The sequence below is a fragment of the Engystomops pustulosus genome, chromosome 7 (genome assembly GCF_040894005.1).
Source record: "Engystomops pustulosus chromosome 7, aEngPut4.maternal, whole genome shotgun sequence".
Lineage (NCBI taxonomy): Eukaryota > Metazoa > Chordata > Amphibia > Anura > Leptodactylidae > Engystomops > Engystomops pustulosus.
Window position 1 is genome coordinate 154,150,707 of NC_092417.1, and position 16,681 is coordinate 154,167,387.

Sequence of the window (16,681 nt, forward strand, 5' to 3'; positions counted from 1 at the left end):
GTAGATTTTTTTTCTCACAGTGCCATAACTTAATCTTAACATCTAAAAAAAAATTATTACAAAATATTGCACATTCTGCGTTTAGAAGCCAATTGGCAGAGTTACTTTCTTGAGTCACAACGATCTCTGTTGTCAGCAAGGTCCCAGAGATGGGGATGCTATTTTTATGGCTTATTCAGTAAAAGCGCCACCGATTTCCAAGATGGAGCAGCACTGGTGTACAGCAATTAAAGGGGCTTTCCCACTTCTCATTTATACTAGCTTTAATAACTCTCCTGGTCTCTGTACAAGCGAAAGCTCATTCCCTTTATTTAGCCCATTCTTAGCGCCTTATTATCCACCTTGGTGTATGATCATCTTATATTTTAAGTATTTCTACTTACAGAATCCATTAAATTGGTAAAATAAAATCACAGTAAAATTTTCTTTACGATGTATTAATTCTATTCAGTACACATAAAACATCCTATCAATTACATACTAACCTCTACTATGTCACACCTGAAGATGCAGCAGTATAAAAGTGCCCAAAAAGTTGCACGTCACAAAACAAGCCGCAAAAACCTCCTTTGCGGCAGCCGTCTAAAATAAAAGTCAGGTAACAATAAGAAATCCCGGTACTTAAGTATTGTGGTTACAGATGGAGGGACATTGAGGTGATCTTATACCCCCAGCCACAAATGGGCATCACTTTTTTTTTAGGCAATGTAACAGCAGCATGGAGGTAGCAGAAATGTGGCACAATTGCTTTTCTACAATATACACTTAAGTTCAAGTATATGATCAGCATGTGTTTTTGAAGGGGCTTTTTTTTGGGGGGGGGGGGGGGGGGGAAATTCAACCGCACAGGACAAGAAAGAATGCACAGTACACTACACGGTTAACCGTCTTGTTCATGAACACCAATGCCACAGCTCACATTAAGATCCATGCAAAAAAAAAACGAGATGTGAATAGCTTAGATGTGGTAGGTTCACCCTGCTTGTAGTGGTACTGGGCCATGCCCGAAAGCATACCCTAACCTGCAGTGTAACCCCCCCGCCCATAAATAAAAATGGACCAAATAGCCAAATAGTGCCTTAGGGAAAATGACCACCAGGATCAAGGATTGTAACCCAAGCACTTAGTATATGGAGAGTATTGCATGGATTTCTTGGGACCGAAATCTTAGTCATGAACACTGTTAAAGGGGGACCCCGATTTAAAGACACCCAACCCCTAGTTACTGACGGACCTCTCTGCCCCTCGTGACATCTGGATCCTTCATCTTTGTCCCAGGCTGCAATGATTAGCTGTAAGGTGACTGTAATGAAGCTTCAAGGATAATCCTTTCACAATTCTAAAAATATACCAGTTCCAACTTGCGTACAAACTCAAACTTAAAGGGATTCTCCCCATGAACTAAAGGTAGGCCTTATCCACGGGACAGGGCCTAACTTGCTGATCAGTGGGGGTCTCAGTGCTGAGGCCCCCACAGATTGCAAAAACGAAGGGTCCGACTGAGGGGACAATTAATCCCTATGGAGCCGATGTGAAATGCCAAGTGCCGCGCTCAGGACGGTCATACGCGTCCGTCTGCTCCATTACTCTAATGGAGCGACAAGGGGTCCGATGGAGGTATGTGGGACCCCATCGTAACTTTAGCTCGTGGGAAAACCCCTTTAAGAACAAACAAAGAACTGATCTTGTATGTAACCTGGGGACTGCCTGTATAAGAAAGCTACAGACATGATCTTACATTTTTAGTGTCTAGTGTTAAGTAGTGTGTAAGGTGCTATGCTTAGGATATGTTCACACTGGTCTTTTATGTTCCAATATGCCTCCCACCAATCTCGCTTCTCTCAGACTTGAGGAAATATCATACACTATCCTGCTATGCTTTCCGCTACAGAAACCGAGCCAAAACCGCAGAAACATGGGCAAGAGGCGAGGAATGGAATCCAAATATAATAGAAAGTTCTGAGCTTTTCATTCATAAGAGCCATCACACTTCATTCACACACATCCAGAAAATCTCACTACATACAATATGCTGCTACATAAGAAGAGACGACGATACAGAGCACCGAGTATCTTACCACCACATATGACTATTATACACATCTAACTAGAATGTAGCACAATTCATTTTTTGCATCATATATAATCGCTTTCACATGTATGAGATAAGTCACCCCCAGGAGGTATCACACAGCTATTCTGCCTTCTGTGTCAAGAATATTCCTGACAAATAATTACAATAGGGGCTAACATGTATCCCAGTGTTGCCATATATAGAGTGATGCATCATCCTGTTCATCCCCTCTAAAGCAGGAGGAGGGGTGAACATCAACACCAGCCAGTGATTGGCTGCTGCTGATCTTCAGGACACATCCCCCAGCGAGGTCACTGTCCTAATATGCATTATATCCTTATATGGACAGTGACATCACTGGGGACCTCCCTAAGTGTATGCTCCGTGGAGGACAGATGAGGGATGCAATACATTGCATCCGTTCCCCTTAGTAAATATTCACACAACCATATGGGGGACAAATGTAAGTCCGCAAGCTTGTGACCGTACAAACGTCCCCCATAGATGGCAATGGCCGCACAGAGCGATACAGTGCCTCTCACATGTGACACCGTACCGCTCCGTCCATGGGAAAACAGAATCAGCTGTGACACAGATTCAAAGCAGCCGTATGCACAGTTAACATACAGAAACGCATGCATTTTCAGTGCAATAAAAACAGTCCAAGAACGCACCGTGTGACTGCACCCATAGGCTCCAATGGCCTCCGCTGAGTGTAGGGAGCAGGATGGGTAGACATAGCGTGCTGCGTCTTTCATTCCTGTGTTTTCCACAGTACACAACATAAGCTGAGCATCTTTTTGCCTCTGTCTGCACAGTATACATGTCAGGAGCTTTCCCGGCATATCCATAAGATGTGATGTGAACCCAGCCCTAATCCCTTTTTCCTACTCAGAACACATGTACACTTTGCTGAACCTAAACATGTATTTCTAGGGTGAAATACTGGGAGTAGTTAACTCCAAGCCTCAAATCCATGAGACATCCAGGTTAATACATTGCACTAGATAATACACTACATGTATGACTTACAGAGGAAACTTTTCACGCATGAAGACTCTACTTTCCATCACGTCTACACTTTAAACAGAAACACAATGGAGAGTCATAAATTCTGACCGAAAACAAAGGACACCCTTTGACCTTCTGAGCCATCAAAAGAATATGACGCAATTAAAACAAGGGGCAAAACTGAGAAGAAATACAATTTATTCTACAGGTTTCAGTCTGATACAGAATTCCTGGGCCTGGGACTTGTACAGTAGCTATGGGACAGCACGTCACGGGTTAAGCAGGTGAACTTTGCTCACTGTAGCTCTCTAGCGGCACGCTCAAGACGGACGTGTCCTTGAGACGGTCGTGACTTGGGAATGGGACGCAGCGCGCTGTAAAGTCACGAAGCCGGACGTGCGTCAGGGGTGACCGATATGAAACCTGGTACAGAGGAGACATGGAGGGATCAAACACAGACATACGGTACATCCTCTTGCACACAGCCATAATGCCTGATCCTGCTAGTTTTCTCAATAATAAATGGATGATTTTTAACCCTTGGGTGGCGGTCATAAAGGGTTCTAATAGTGACACTTCAAAAGCACATTATGGACAGTCAGAGAAGTCTCCGATTCTGGTCATCTAACCCTTTGGATGCTGCAAGTACTAGCAAGCGCTGCGTCTAAGTGGTTAACAGAGTGACTTGAGTAGTCAGAAGCTTTTATTACAACCATGTAAACTGATTATTGGCCAAAGGAAGTAAAATGAACGAATCAATAGCTACAAGCCCTCAAAGGGCTTCTCCAGTAACTGAAAAGGTAATAAAACAATATATTTTTTCCACCTTCCCTCGGTAACCTTTAGGAACACTGCAACAAACAGGACTTTTCAACACTGATGAGATCACCGCAGCAATGACATCATCGCTGGAGGCCAGAGACCAGCTGGGGGACCCGGAAGTGGCAAATAACTTGTTCCATTATTATGCAACCTTAGGAGGTTTTCAACACTTTAACCCAAGTGTCTTGAGAACCCCTTTAAAAGTGCAATTGACTGTCCGAAGATGGAGCTGGATATAAAACGACAAACTATGGTAAACATGACCTCATGCATACGAAAACCCTAGTTAGTTATTTGCTGGAGACACTCAACGGAGGGAGTGGTCAGCTGTATAGACCTCTGGCCGAAGAGTCTACAGTGCGGCTCAAACTTCCACATCAGGACGAGGATGAACCTGGCAAAGTGTAGCGATAGCGCAGCAGACTGGACAGGTTTTTACGGTTTACCAGGATATTACTTTTCAACAAATATCACAATGGGGCTTATTTACTAAGGGTCTGCGGACGCACTTTCGTTCTGCTTTCATGAGACTTAAAACAGGGGGCGGGACGTCAGACGATACGACTGAGCGCGGGATTTAACTTTCAAATTGTGTCACAAGACAAACTTACATGCACCACAAAGAAGAAGGTGAACTCCCTCGGACCTGAGCGGGGAAGCAGCACATGCAGGATATCCGATGCACGAATTTAGTGAATGGCGGCACAGTGCACTTTTAGTGGACTCTGGTGACCCAATAATTTTATTTATTTTTTTTTAAATTGTGACTTGAAAAGGAAACTGAAAACAGAAGATGTATGGCAGATTTTTGCACAATACTACATGAGCCATAACCTCTACCCAAGGCCCCATGAACATAAAAATATATATTTGCATTGGGAACAGCGGCCAGCACACTTCCCCATGTATTTTTATTGGCTCATACACACGAATGTGGTTTCCACTGCACGGTGTGCGAGACATATCATATTCGGGACTCAAAATTATAGATTCCCTCTAATCCCTACCCCTGCTTCAGGCTCGCACAGCGCTTTTCCATTGTCATGACATAGGCCAAAAAGACTGACCATGGGTCTGTAGTTTGCAGTCCAAATCTACCCAGCCACTGCACGTGTCATTTATCTAATGCTCGGCTGCATTAAGATTGCGGCATAAAACGCAGCAGAAACCAGACAATCAGAGGAATGGCTGTGGGATTAAGGTAAATTACAACCTGCAGTAATAACGTACAACCACTTCATACAGCAAGGAGCCATCTGCATGCGTCGCTCTTTATTGTACTGGGTCGATACAGCAGATTGGTGAAAGGTTCAGGAGCTTGGTCCCAACTGGTTAGAAAGGGATGACCATCAATACATCATCATTAAAATAAAATTATTACAATGGACAACCCCTTGAACACGGACCGTCACTATGTGCATGTACATCTTGTACGTAACCTGGGGGCTGCCTGTATAACCTTACATGTAGTTTGCTGTGACATTACAGAGTCTGTATACTAGAATACGTGTATACAATTCATGCCACATTATAGAATCCTAATTTACTATGGAAACAGGCTGTACATATTGTATTCTAACCTCACAAGTGAAGCGATAGATGTACAGTGAGATATATGGCGGCTGCTCAAGGCATTGCCCTCCTCCAGGAGACTCATCATCCGGCTCACAGGAAGCCTTGCTCACAGACCTGTTGTAATACTGGTTTTGCACAAGACGAGCCCCATGGTGAATCAGAAACAGGTGTTCACCGGGACACGCAGACAACTGCTTTACTGAATTGGGTATTTGGAGAGGAAGCTTATATATACACGGCATCCCAGAGGAAACAACAGGATTTGTGGGGTCAGTACATGTCAGACTATACCAGAAAGACAGGCTGAGCCGGCTGCATGGAGAGGGAGTCCAACACCTGAGAAAGTCTCTGCACCGGACAGAGAAGAAAAGTGCAATTTAGAAGAAACCTACCGAGGTCCAGGTGCCGAAGTGTGCACAGAACTGTGGAGCCCAGGGACTTGGTTTTGTTTTTGTGATCCCCTATGATCTGTGTGTAGTATAGACCCAAAGTCTCAATTTACATGTCTCAATTATGCTACATATAACCTGTATAAATGTTACGTATAAGGACCTCTCACAGACATGCTCATAACACCACAAGTAAACCTTCATTAACCAAGTCAACTTTATCCTCGATGTGGTCCTGGAAATCCCTCGTGCCACCAGCATGTGGCCTTAGTATACATGGATATTTACTGACAACTGGCCCCAATATAGATAAAGAAAGAAAGAGCTATAGATATATAGAGATAGAAAGCTAGAGATCTCCCTCTCTATTTCGCTCTCTCGGATCAGCTCGCCCCAACAAATATGCATCTAAGGCTGTTGACACACGACCATGATCAAATCGTTTAAAGAAAACCCCCAAAAAACGGGCAGTGCGCTGGATTTCATGGCCCAAGCGCAGTGCAAAGCACGGAACTCCTTGTGTCATATCACAGTGATGCTTGGAGTCCCTGCTTTCCTGAAAAAGAACAATGACCATTAGCAGGGACTCCTTGTATCATATTGCTATATAATATCACCATCCTTTGCACTATAGTCCACCAGGGAAATAATCCCGCCCGTTCCGTTATTCAGACTGACCACGGCCCTGTCTTTGTGGAGACAGTGAGGAAAGAAAAGGATTGAGAATGTAGAGATGCAACTCTTCAATCCTTCTCTACTAACAGTCTATATCTTACACGTATGGAAAATTTCAGATTTCCGGATGCAATATCCTTTACATGCAAACGTAAGCGTCACCTTGTCTCACGTTTATTTCCTGGTTAGTCACAGGTTATATCAGTAACCATAGAATTCAAAGTAGACGTCATTTGATGTCATCCTATAAAATTTGACACCACACAACACACAAAAACCACAAATTAATACAAAAATTAAAATGTGAAAAATTATAAAAACTCTACAAAAAAAAAAACCCATTAAAAATACATTACACATCTGAGAAGCCAAAAACACGTCTATACATACCCGGATCAGTGTTCTCATGGATCTAGTGAATGAAACTTTACATCAGGACAGTAACCGCAGATAATTAAGATCTATATTTAACCTTCCTATGTCACACAAGATATTCATCACTCAATACTTTCATATAGCTAATAATGATAATAATAACAACAAGGCAATTATCCCGCCCTACCTGAAGGAAAGACGAGGCACAACGGCTAGACCGGGGCCAGCTTGCGGAAGTGTTCTTAGTGTACACAAAACAGGTAAGAGGGCAGAGCCGGGTGTTACTGTATGTTTGAGGAGTAATCTTCTACCCCTCCCCTCCGTACAGCTTAGTAACACAAACAAAACGTTTAGATTACTGCACTCGCCCCGAGAAAAGATGAAGCTGACCAGGCGGTGAGAAGGCGCAGGGCGAGGACAGGCCTGACTATAGACCCAACTACAGATCAGAACATAGATACCACTACCTTTAGGTTTAGGAAACTAAACCAACCTAAAAGTCGGCGTTTAGCTTCCCAAATCTGTGTGTGGCGCCTAGCAAAATAAAATAACCGTATCCCACAGTAGACACATAAAGGTAGATACTTTCTCCTGCTTTTCCCCCCTGAAAGCATCAGCCAGTGACACCCAGAGAGTACACATAGTGGAGGCCACGGCCCGACGCATCCGTCTCCAATAGGTTATTATGGCCTCTGCTGAACACAGAGGTCGCCCAGCAGGAGAGAGCAGGATGGAAAGACGTATATGCAAGCTACATCTTACCTAGAGTGCCAAGAGCAGTGGCATGGCAAGTATAAGAGTTGTGGGACTAGGTAGAGATGATATAGGGCGACTTCAGACACTAAATCACTGGTCGGTAAGACGCTGTCAGGGGCGTTACTATAGGGCAGTGGTGGCGAACCTATGGCACTGGTGCCAGAGGCGGCACTCAGGGCTCTCTCAGTGGGCACCCAGACCATCACCCCAGAATGAAGTTCACCAGACAGGACTCAAAGAATCTTCCTACAATGATAGACGAATTTGCCCTCCTCCTTTCAACTGCATTGGTGTCCTTAGGAGGTTGAACGATTGAAAGTTGTCAAAGATCAAGGAGAAATAAATTACTGCTTAAATTGCTGTGCTGGCACTTTGCAATAAATAAGTGGCTTTTGGTTGACGTTTGTGCACTCCAGCTCTAAAAGGTTCACCATCACTGCTATAGGGCTAGCAGCCATAGCAGCTGCTTAGGGGCCCCAGCATCTGGGGTACTGGGTGTGTATATGTACATGTATATGCTCTATATGTGTGTGCATATGTAATGTGTATATGCTGCATGCATGTATAAATGGTGTGTATATACTGTATGCATGTGGTATATAAAATGTTTCATTTAGCTTGTGTGACTATAAAAATATGTATATTAGGGAGCCCCATTCAGAGGTCTGACAGGTTCCCTTTAACATAATATTAGGAGTCTCGATACCAAAACAAAAACAGTTTAAAAAGAAAATATCCTATCCTATCGGGAACAGGATTTTCCGCCCGCCCGTCATGTGTCCCGTTTACACCAATCAGGATGAAGTAAATAACTACATCTGCTACACGTGTGGCCAGTAAGTTGGACATTCTCTGAGCCATCCCCATGCTTGAAGCTGCCACCGGCCAATGGAAAACCTGCAGGGTCCTAAACGTTCCACATTGCGGACTTAAAGCCAAACACAGCTCAGTATGGCAAATTTAGGATATCCAATAATTTGCTGATCAAAAATTTTATACAATGTACAACCCCGCCCCAAGTTAGACACAAGAGGGCTCATAGCAAAAGAGTTAAAATAAAGATCATAAAAGTTGGTCACCTTTACAGCACGACAAATTTTCTACTGCGTATCCATCCTGGAAGCGGAGGCAATATCTACGACTAAACTTTTTGGTAAGGACTTACAGCAGATTTTACCTAGCAATGATTATACACAATGTGAATTGACGCAATGCACATTTACGATCCACAAGGCACATGGATATCCAGAAGGCTACTGAAGAGTAGGGGGGGGGGGGACATAATCAGAGACTGTTAAATAGGGATCAATAAGATTTGCAAGGTACGTGTATTGAAATCTCTTGGTCATAGCTGGGTAACCTGGCAGGACAATGCTCTGTGTGTGATACAAGGCGGTTCCGGGGAATGTTATAACCTGCTACAATAACACACACAAGAAGCCGGACGTGCCTAGATCACTACTGAGCTGTGGGAGAGGCCATCACCGATTTTCGAAAGAAATCTAAACACAGAGTTAGAGTCATTCTTAAAACACAGGTGCCCGATGTCTTCAAAAGAAATACTGACAGTACTAAATGTAATTAATTACCGGTACTTATTCTCTGCTTTAAAAAAAAAAAAAAAGGGAGCGTTGTGGACCCACTGTAGGTACCCACAGGAGGGCACCAAGACTAAGGCTCCATCCACACTGAAATTGTGGAGACACACACACATATATATATATATATCCTTAAAGGACATCCTGGGGTGCGCCCCCTCTGGTAGGATCTGCCCCTTTTTAGCTTCTTATGCCCTTCTTTTTAAGAAAATAAGACTTTAAAAATGTATGCAAATGAGCCCGAAGGCTCCATTAACACAGATGGAGCCCAGAGCCCCCCTCCTTTCCATTATCATTTTTTTGGTAAAATCTAGGAGATAAGAATCTAAAAAAGAAGAGCAAACATGTTAGCGGAAGCACACACCATTATGTCAGTGTGCTTGGTTTACAATCCTTCATCCTGGTGGTAGATATCCTTTTAAAGAGGACCTGTCAACCCCAAAAAGACCCCTACCAAAAATGCTCCCCATAATCCTCACCCAAGCCCCTTTCTATATATGCCAATTTTTTTTTTTTTAATTTATGTTGGGAAAGTTGGTTTTAACAGATCCGCCCTCTTAACAAATAAGAGGTCGAATCCTTGTATCCCATGTGCAGGATTATGGGGGAACATATTTGGTGGAGGGGGGGTCTCTTTGGGGGCGACAGGTCCTCTTTAAGCTTGCGCCCATATATACAAGACTGCTATAGGTTCCCAGGGGCAGTACAATGCCCCACGCGTGTGGCACAGTACTCCACCGTACGGTCGTGCATTTCTATGGAGAGGGGAGCGCTGCTCACCCCTCCACTCCAGTGTGCCTTCTGGGCAAGCATACGGAAGTGTGAATGCGCGGTTCTTGAACCAACAATGACAGCTCCATGGTCCGTTTATGCGGTCCAAAAGTCATCGTGTAAGCTGCTGCAGAGCCATCCTGATCTATCCGGTGAGAGGTGGGGCAGGTCCTGCCTGGCATGGAGTTGCCCTATAGATAATGCACAGCCCCCTTGGCACCCAGAACAAGAACTGATGAATCTGTCCCAATATGAACGATTTGCCACTTTGTCCTTCACATCTCTTCTCCTATAGACGCCCTATAAGATCACTACCTAGAGAACACAAAGTAGCAGACCAGACATCATCTACTACCGGCCGGCCATGGTAGGATTCACAGCATGAAATGCTTTCTCTTCATCTCCTACTAACCGCGATATTGCACTAAACACGTTCTACAGCTTGGTCTGAATCACTTCCTCCCACGGTGGAGATATTTTTGGGCCTACATACAAGTATAATAATAGAGGGAGCGCGGTGCTTAGATATTCTGATGCCTATGACTGATGTACAAGCGGAAAGCATAGGTCAGCTACTGAAAGACAACAAAACAGGTAACATTCATAGCGTAGAAGCACAAGTCACTATAGTATAAAAAGTATAGTATGTGTATAAAGCAAATCCACAATTGCATGTACGGTTCTTATTATATAAAAAAAAAAAAAAAAAAAAGTTTATACATTCACACAAGTTCGGGGAATGGTCAACTATTCAAGTGTAGCCCATTTCATACGCTATGCAGCTTGAGAAATTTTTCAATGGAAAAGATCCATGGATGATTCTACGGTTACACCATATTAGATTTTTGTTGTATGGTGACATACATAGGTCGGGTGAGGCCAGAACAAGGACCCATAAAACGTATTTTGCAAGGATTTGTCCCGGTACAAAATGGTCACTACTTCTAGAGCTCCATGAACATGGGGGGGCTTGCAGACCCCTATATTCTTGGTCGGTATTTGTCACAGTCCTCATTGATCAGGCGCTTATACCCTAAATTGTGAATAAATTGCAATGGTTGGAAATCGCATTTAATTTAAATTTAAAAAATCCCTTAAAAAAAAAAAAAAAAAAAGGGACTGCTCCACCTGAATCCCCCCCCCCCCCCTCCCGAGTCACAGAGCACATGCCAGCTCATCCTCTGGCAGCCTGTAATAAAATGTATTTTAGCAGGTGCCATGTAACACTACATGTCCCCTGCGGCCGCCACTAAAAAGGAAGAGAGCAGCGGCACCGAGCTTCCTGCAGACGTAATCGCTGGCCACCAAAGCCTGAACTGCGGCCAACAGTTGACTGAGAGGATGACATGACCGTGGGCTGCCCAGATGAATTTAGTCCTGTACACTTTCCCCACAAGACGCCCATGGGTCATAAGAGACCTGACAAGCGGCTCTGTAATGTTCCATGTTCTTACCTTCATCCCTGCTTTGGTCTTACTGTGACAGAATCCCTTCCTGGCAAGATCAAAAATACCTGTACACCAATGTGCCCGACACCACACCAAGATATCAGAAGCTCAAAGGTGACAAGGCATCAAGAAGTCACTTACCATTAGTTCACAAAAAAATAAAATTAATAATAATAATATGCTGCTAGGTGCTCCTGTTGTCCCTCCTGGACATGTGTGCATTAACTTTCAAGCAGAAAAGCTGGAGTTTACAAGTTCAATGAAAAAATACAGAGGAGGAGCAACAATTGTCAATCATACTTTTTCCTTTCTTTAAGAAAACCTGAAAACTGCCTAATGGCTAATATAGTAAAGCCACTCATCAACAAATTATGAAAATGACAGATTTCTGCAAAACTTGGCATTGCTAATGAACAGAAATACAGGTGTGGCCTGCTTAGACACTGGGTCTTCCCAAAAGGCAGTGTAAAGGAGATTCCCCTACTCACACAGGTCACTTTTGGGCAGTGTACCACTAAATGAGAGACTGTTGACTTCTAAACATGCTTCAAAAGACATTTAGGCCACTTGTCGAGATGAAGAGCATTGGTCAAATTAGACAGATTCACAGTATAATGTTGGGTTAAGGCCTTTGAGAGACCATACAGACCACTAGTAGAGACAAGTGTTCACGGTTCAAAGGAAACCTACCATCAGAAATCTAACTATTCAGGTAGATCTGATGGTCGGAGGCTAGTAACATGCCAAGACTTAATCAAGTTTTACATAATAAAATACTTTCTAAACTACACTTTATCTAGCTAATAGGCTAATTTTTGGCAGAGGCTACTGGGACATGGAGTAACCTTTCCGGAAAGTTGGAGCAAAGGTTACTCCACGTCCAGATAGCCTCTGCGATCCCAGCTACCTGTGCGCTCCACACACTTCTGTAGCGGTCAGCTCCTTCAGAGCTCTTCATTGCACCATATTCCACCACAAGGATGAAGGTTTGTAAACCAAGCACACTAACAGACAGGTCTGTGCGCCTCTGGCAGTATCCGCTCCTCTCAGCTTCTTACGTCCTTGGTTTTACAAAAAAAAAAAAAAAAAGGCTTTAAAAATGGTTCAAATGAGGAGCCAGGATTAACTTTTAAAGCCTTTTTTTAAAATTTTTTTAAAAGGACATAAGCAGCTAAAAGAAGAGCGGATCCTGCCAGAAGGGGCACACACCAGCATGTAAGTGTGCTTGGCTTACAATCCTTCATCCTGGGGGAAGATGTCCTTTAGTTTAAATCCTTGATTTTTAGAGTTTCAACTGTGTCCAGTTCTGGAAGCTTATACTGTGCTCCGACTTCTATTCTGCCATCTAGAATCTCCTTGTGACCGCTATGTTTTTTTGTGTGTGCGGGAAGTTCTCCGGTATAGTATGTCTGTTCTCCGATTACCTGTGTAAGCTCAAAGGTCACAATGGGCATAAGGCAAAGTACAGAATAATCTGCGCGCTGCATGCCACATACAGAAGACGCCATTGTTATAAGAGAAATAAGACAAAGCCAGGAGCAGAGGCGCCAGCACCAATTTCTATCCAACTACATTCATACACTGCTGTGTGTGTATTCTGGCAAGGGCATTACATAAACTGGTTGTGGGCAATATAATAGCAGGCCATTTCCAAAGCAACTTGCTATACCCATTACATTTTTGGTAGGCAACCCTGCTGTCTACATTGGATGCGAGGGATAATCCACAATGTGAAAATATATGGAGACACGGAGCCAAGAATATCAGATTTTATTAGGATATTTAACGTTAAACCATCATGTGGTACATGTCCTCCGATCCGACACATGGACTGATACATTGTTACACCGATAACTTATGTTGTAGCTTATTCTAACCTCTGCTCTTTGTATCTATCAGGGGTTCCTTGTACTACCGTACCACGCACACAGACAGCCGTATATCACAGACTGGAATGGCCAATGGGAGCTGCGGTTCTATGGGCACAATACATTCATGTAGGGAACCTCCAATATATATATATTTTTTTTGCAGAATAGAGATTAGTGTCTGCTCATTTAACGTCCTCACACTGGACCTGTCATGGATTTTCGGTACAGATTGTGCAGGAAAAATCTGAAACCAATTTGCAACATGTGCACACTCCCACGTAGTTATCCTCCCCGCAGGACGCACATCTGCCTCTCCGTGAGGCGGATAGACTCTGACCCGGCTTTTTGTTTGCGTGCAAACATATACAAAGATTCAGATTTTGTGTAATTCACCTGTGTTTAAGGTTTACAGAGAAATGTATCCATGCATCAGCTCAAAAGTGGAGAAGTGTGACAAAAGCGTTGAGATCCGCTATTTTATTTCAGGCTTCATTCATTTATATACTGTCCTTGGAAAACCCGGTGATACATAATGCATCATTGTCATCTTCACCTCTCCGGTGGATGAGGATGAGGATGAGAACCGCATAGCGCTACATGCGGGTGCAGGGATCAGCGATACAACCGAGCCCTGGCCACACATCTCACAAATGCACCCAGGAGATCACCCTAGGAAGTGCAAGGACACACGTCTGCTGTGGCTAGTACAGGCCTGAATGCCATCATGCCTGTATTACCACCTAACCTGGTGACTGGTAGCAGTCACAAGCGCCTGTATAGCATAATGTCAGGACTGGAGATGGGCGATTCTAGTAGCAAGGGAAGATTTTGGCTTATTTTATCCCACTTTCTTCTCTTACTCAGACTCATCTGCATGTTATGTGTCATTTTTATTTTTTGGATGTCACTCATTTCATTTATTTAATTGGACCTTTGCACATGAACAAGTTTCTCACGGATCTGTGGCTGTAGGTCCTTTCCCTGCCCAGGATTACAGCTCACATCTTCCTTCAGAAGTCTATGGGAACGTGATATACAGGCGGTCCCCTACTTAAGGACACCAGACTTTTTGACTGTGGTGTGTGAACACGCCCTTACAGTCACAGCACGGTTATGACCCAGAAAAGAAAACCATGAAGGGCTGCGAGTACAAATCCTGAAAACTGCTGAGACCTTGTTTAGAAACCTGTGTAACTTTATAGCACCATGGAGTAACCTCAGATTCAGAGCTCCATTATATTAGTCCTGTGCCTCACTCTTCCGGTTCCTGGAAGGTGATGTCATCACTTGCCGTGTACAGCTTCGCTCCCGCCCCATCGCCGCCCGCCTGTCCTACAAAGCGCCAACCCTCAGGGCAGCCTCAGGGCTTCTGGCACAGAGTAATGAAAGATTAGATCCAGCAACAGCAGGCAGAGGGATTGAGGCGTCCTAGCAGACACAAAGCAAGCAGAGTAGAAAAAAAAAAAATCATGAAAGAGATTACAGAGGTTCTCAGCCCCATGACTTTAAAGGGTTAATACGACTGGGTATGGACTGGATACAAGAGAACCCAGGAGCAACAAGGGAGATCAGAAGCTATTCAGATTTCATTAAAACTGCAAGAAATCGGCAAGGAAATTCCAGAAAATTTGCAGGGAAAGATTCGCAAATCGAATTCCCAAGAATAGAACGATGTGACAGTGTATTTTCGCTGCAGAAAATAAACAAATGCGGAGGGAGCAAGTGCGAGACAGTAGCACGGAGGGGCTCTGGTTACACCCCCAGAGTCCTTCTGGCTCATTAGAATAACTTAAAAAGTAGATTTTAGAAGGATGGAGGCCATGGATAACAAACATATGAAGAATACCACAGTCACAGTGCCTGGATCTATGAGTAAAGCATAAAGGTTGGAGCGGCACCGTGCGGAAAATCGTAGGGTGCAGGTCTTCGTAGGGGTCCGACAGCCCCTCCAACGGTAGAACCAAATATACAGATGAAGCAGCACTCCAAAAAAGTTTAGATGAAGAAAGTGATGTTTATTCCACCAATGATGCGACGTTTCGTCTTTTCATTAAAGACATTCTCAAGCATGGATCTATGAGTAAGTGCCCCAGGGTCATCATGAGGGATAGCGATAGTAGTTCTTCAAAAGGTAGATACAGTAATATTACTTATAGGTGGCACATTTATCAAAACTAGTCTGTACTACGTGCAGGGTGCACTCTATTCGTGCTGCAGAATTGTGGCGCAGACATTGTGTTGGTAATAAATGTGGCGTAAACTCCGACTAAGCAGTAACTCTCCCCTTTAGGTGCACATTCTGTCTGTCTTGTCGGACATGGAGCAGCCACGACACAGAACTGGCACAGAAACTTTATAAATACATGTGTAAGCAGTTTGCACGCTCTTTCTACTGCCAAGTCAGACCAAAAACTGGCGTAAAAGTTTAAATAAATGTTGGCCAATGCGTCGGCTCTTTAGCCAAGAACAATAGATAAAAAAAAGGAACCAAATATAAGACTCAAATCCCTATGAGCGCCCCCCCAAAGAAGTGCACAACAAACCCGCCCCCACCCAAAAAAAAAAAAAAAAAAAAACAACACTACTGCACCCGCTGTAGGCACCTAGTGACATAGGCAGAGGAGGAAGTATAATGTTTTCACCTAGTCAATCTAGGAAAAGTAATGTGCCAAGCATGAAGCACCAACTCAGTTACACACCTCACCTATGGCTCCCTTGTACCTCATACTTCAAACTATGTGTTAAGGGGCACGGCCTGCAGCCCAAGAACTATGCTATGCCATTAAGCCTCGCCCCCACACTTAATAGGTTGTCAATGTAAGCAATAGGGGAAACTGTAAACTTCTACAAATTCATGATTTATATTATTTTTCAGCATCGTAGGGACATCTTGAATTGGTGACGTATCGCTAGTCGCCAACATAAAGTAGCAAAAGTTCTCAGCTCAGCATTGCCCCCTGTATTTCACCTTCACCCTCCAAACGCTCAGCAGCCAAGCAGATCTCAGCACCGGGACCACCTTGTACCCTGGTCTAGTAATAGGCGTTTGTTATAAGCAGGATTCTGCTTCACAATTCCCATAAACTACAACGGAGCGGCCTGCACACAAGGCATGACTGTACTACACTGCACGGTCTTCCAGAAACAGCGCCGCACCTGCCCATGGATTTGTCTGGCATTGCTGCTCAGGTCCATGAGGATGATCTGCTATGTAGCGCTCAGGAAGATATAACCCAGAAGTTCTATAGAGAACTCAAATACATTTTAAAATCACGTACTAAAGTGCAAAGTGCAGAGTTAGAGTAATTCTATATTG

The 16,681-nt window shown here is 43.8% G+C and overlaps 1 protein-coding gene across 10 annotated transcripts in view; it reads right to left on the reverse strand.

The window, feature by feature from the left end:
- Positions 1-16,681, reverse strand: part of MARK2 (microtubule affinity regulating kinase 2) — a 79,475-nt gene that overhangs the window by 40,198 nt on the left and 22,596 nt on the right. Inside the window, exon 1 of one of the 10 annotated variants that reach the window (XM_072118369.1) lies at positions 7,109-7,154. The exons of the other annotated variants lie outside the window; for them this stretch is intronic. The gene's annotated coding sequence lies outside the window, so the exon portion shown is untranslated. Of the gene's footprint in view, positions 1-7,108; positions 7,155-16,681 lie in introns of those variants that run through there. 10 annotated transcript variants of the gene reach the window in all.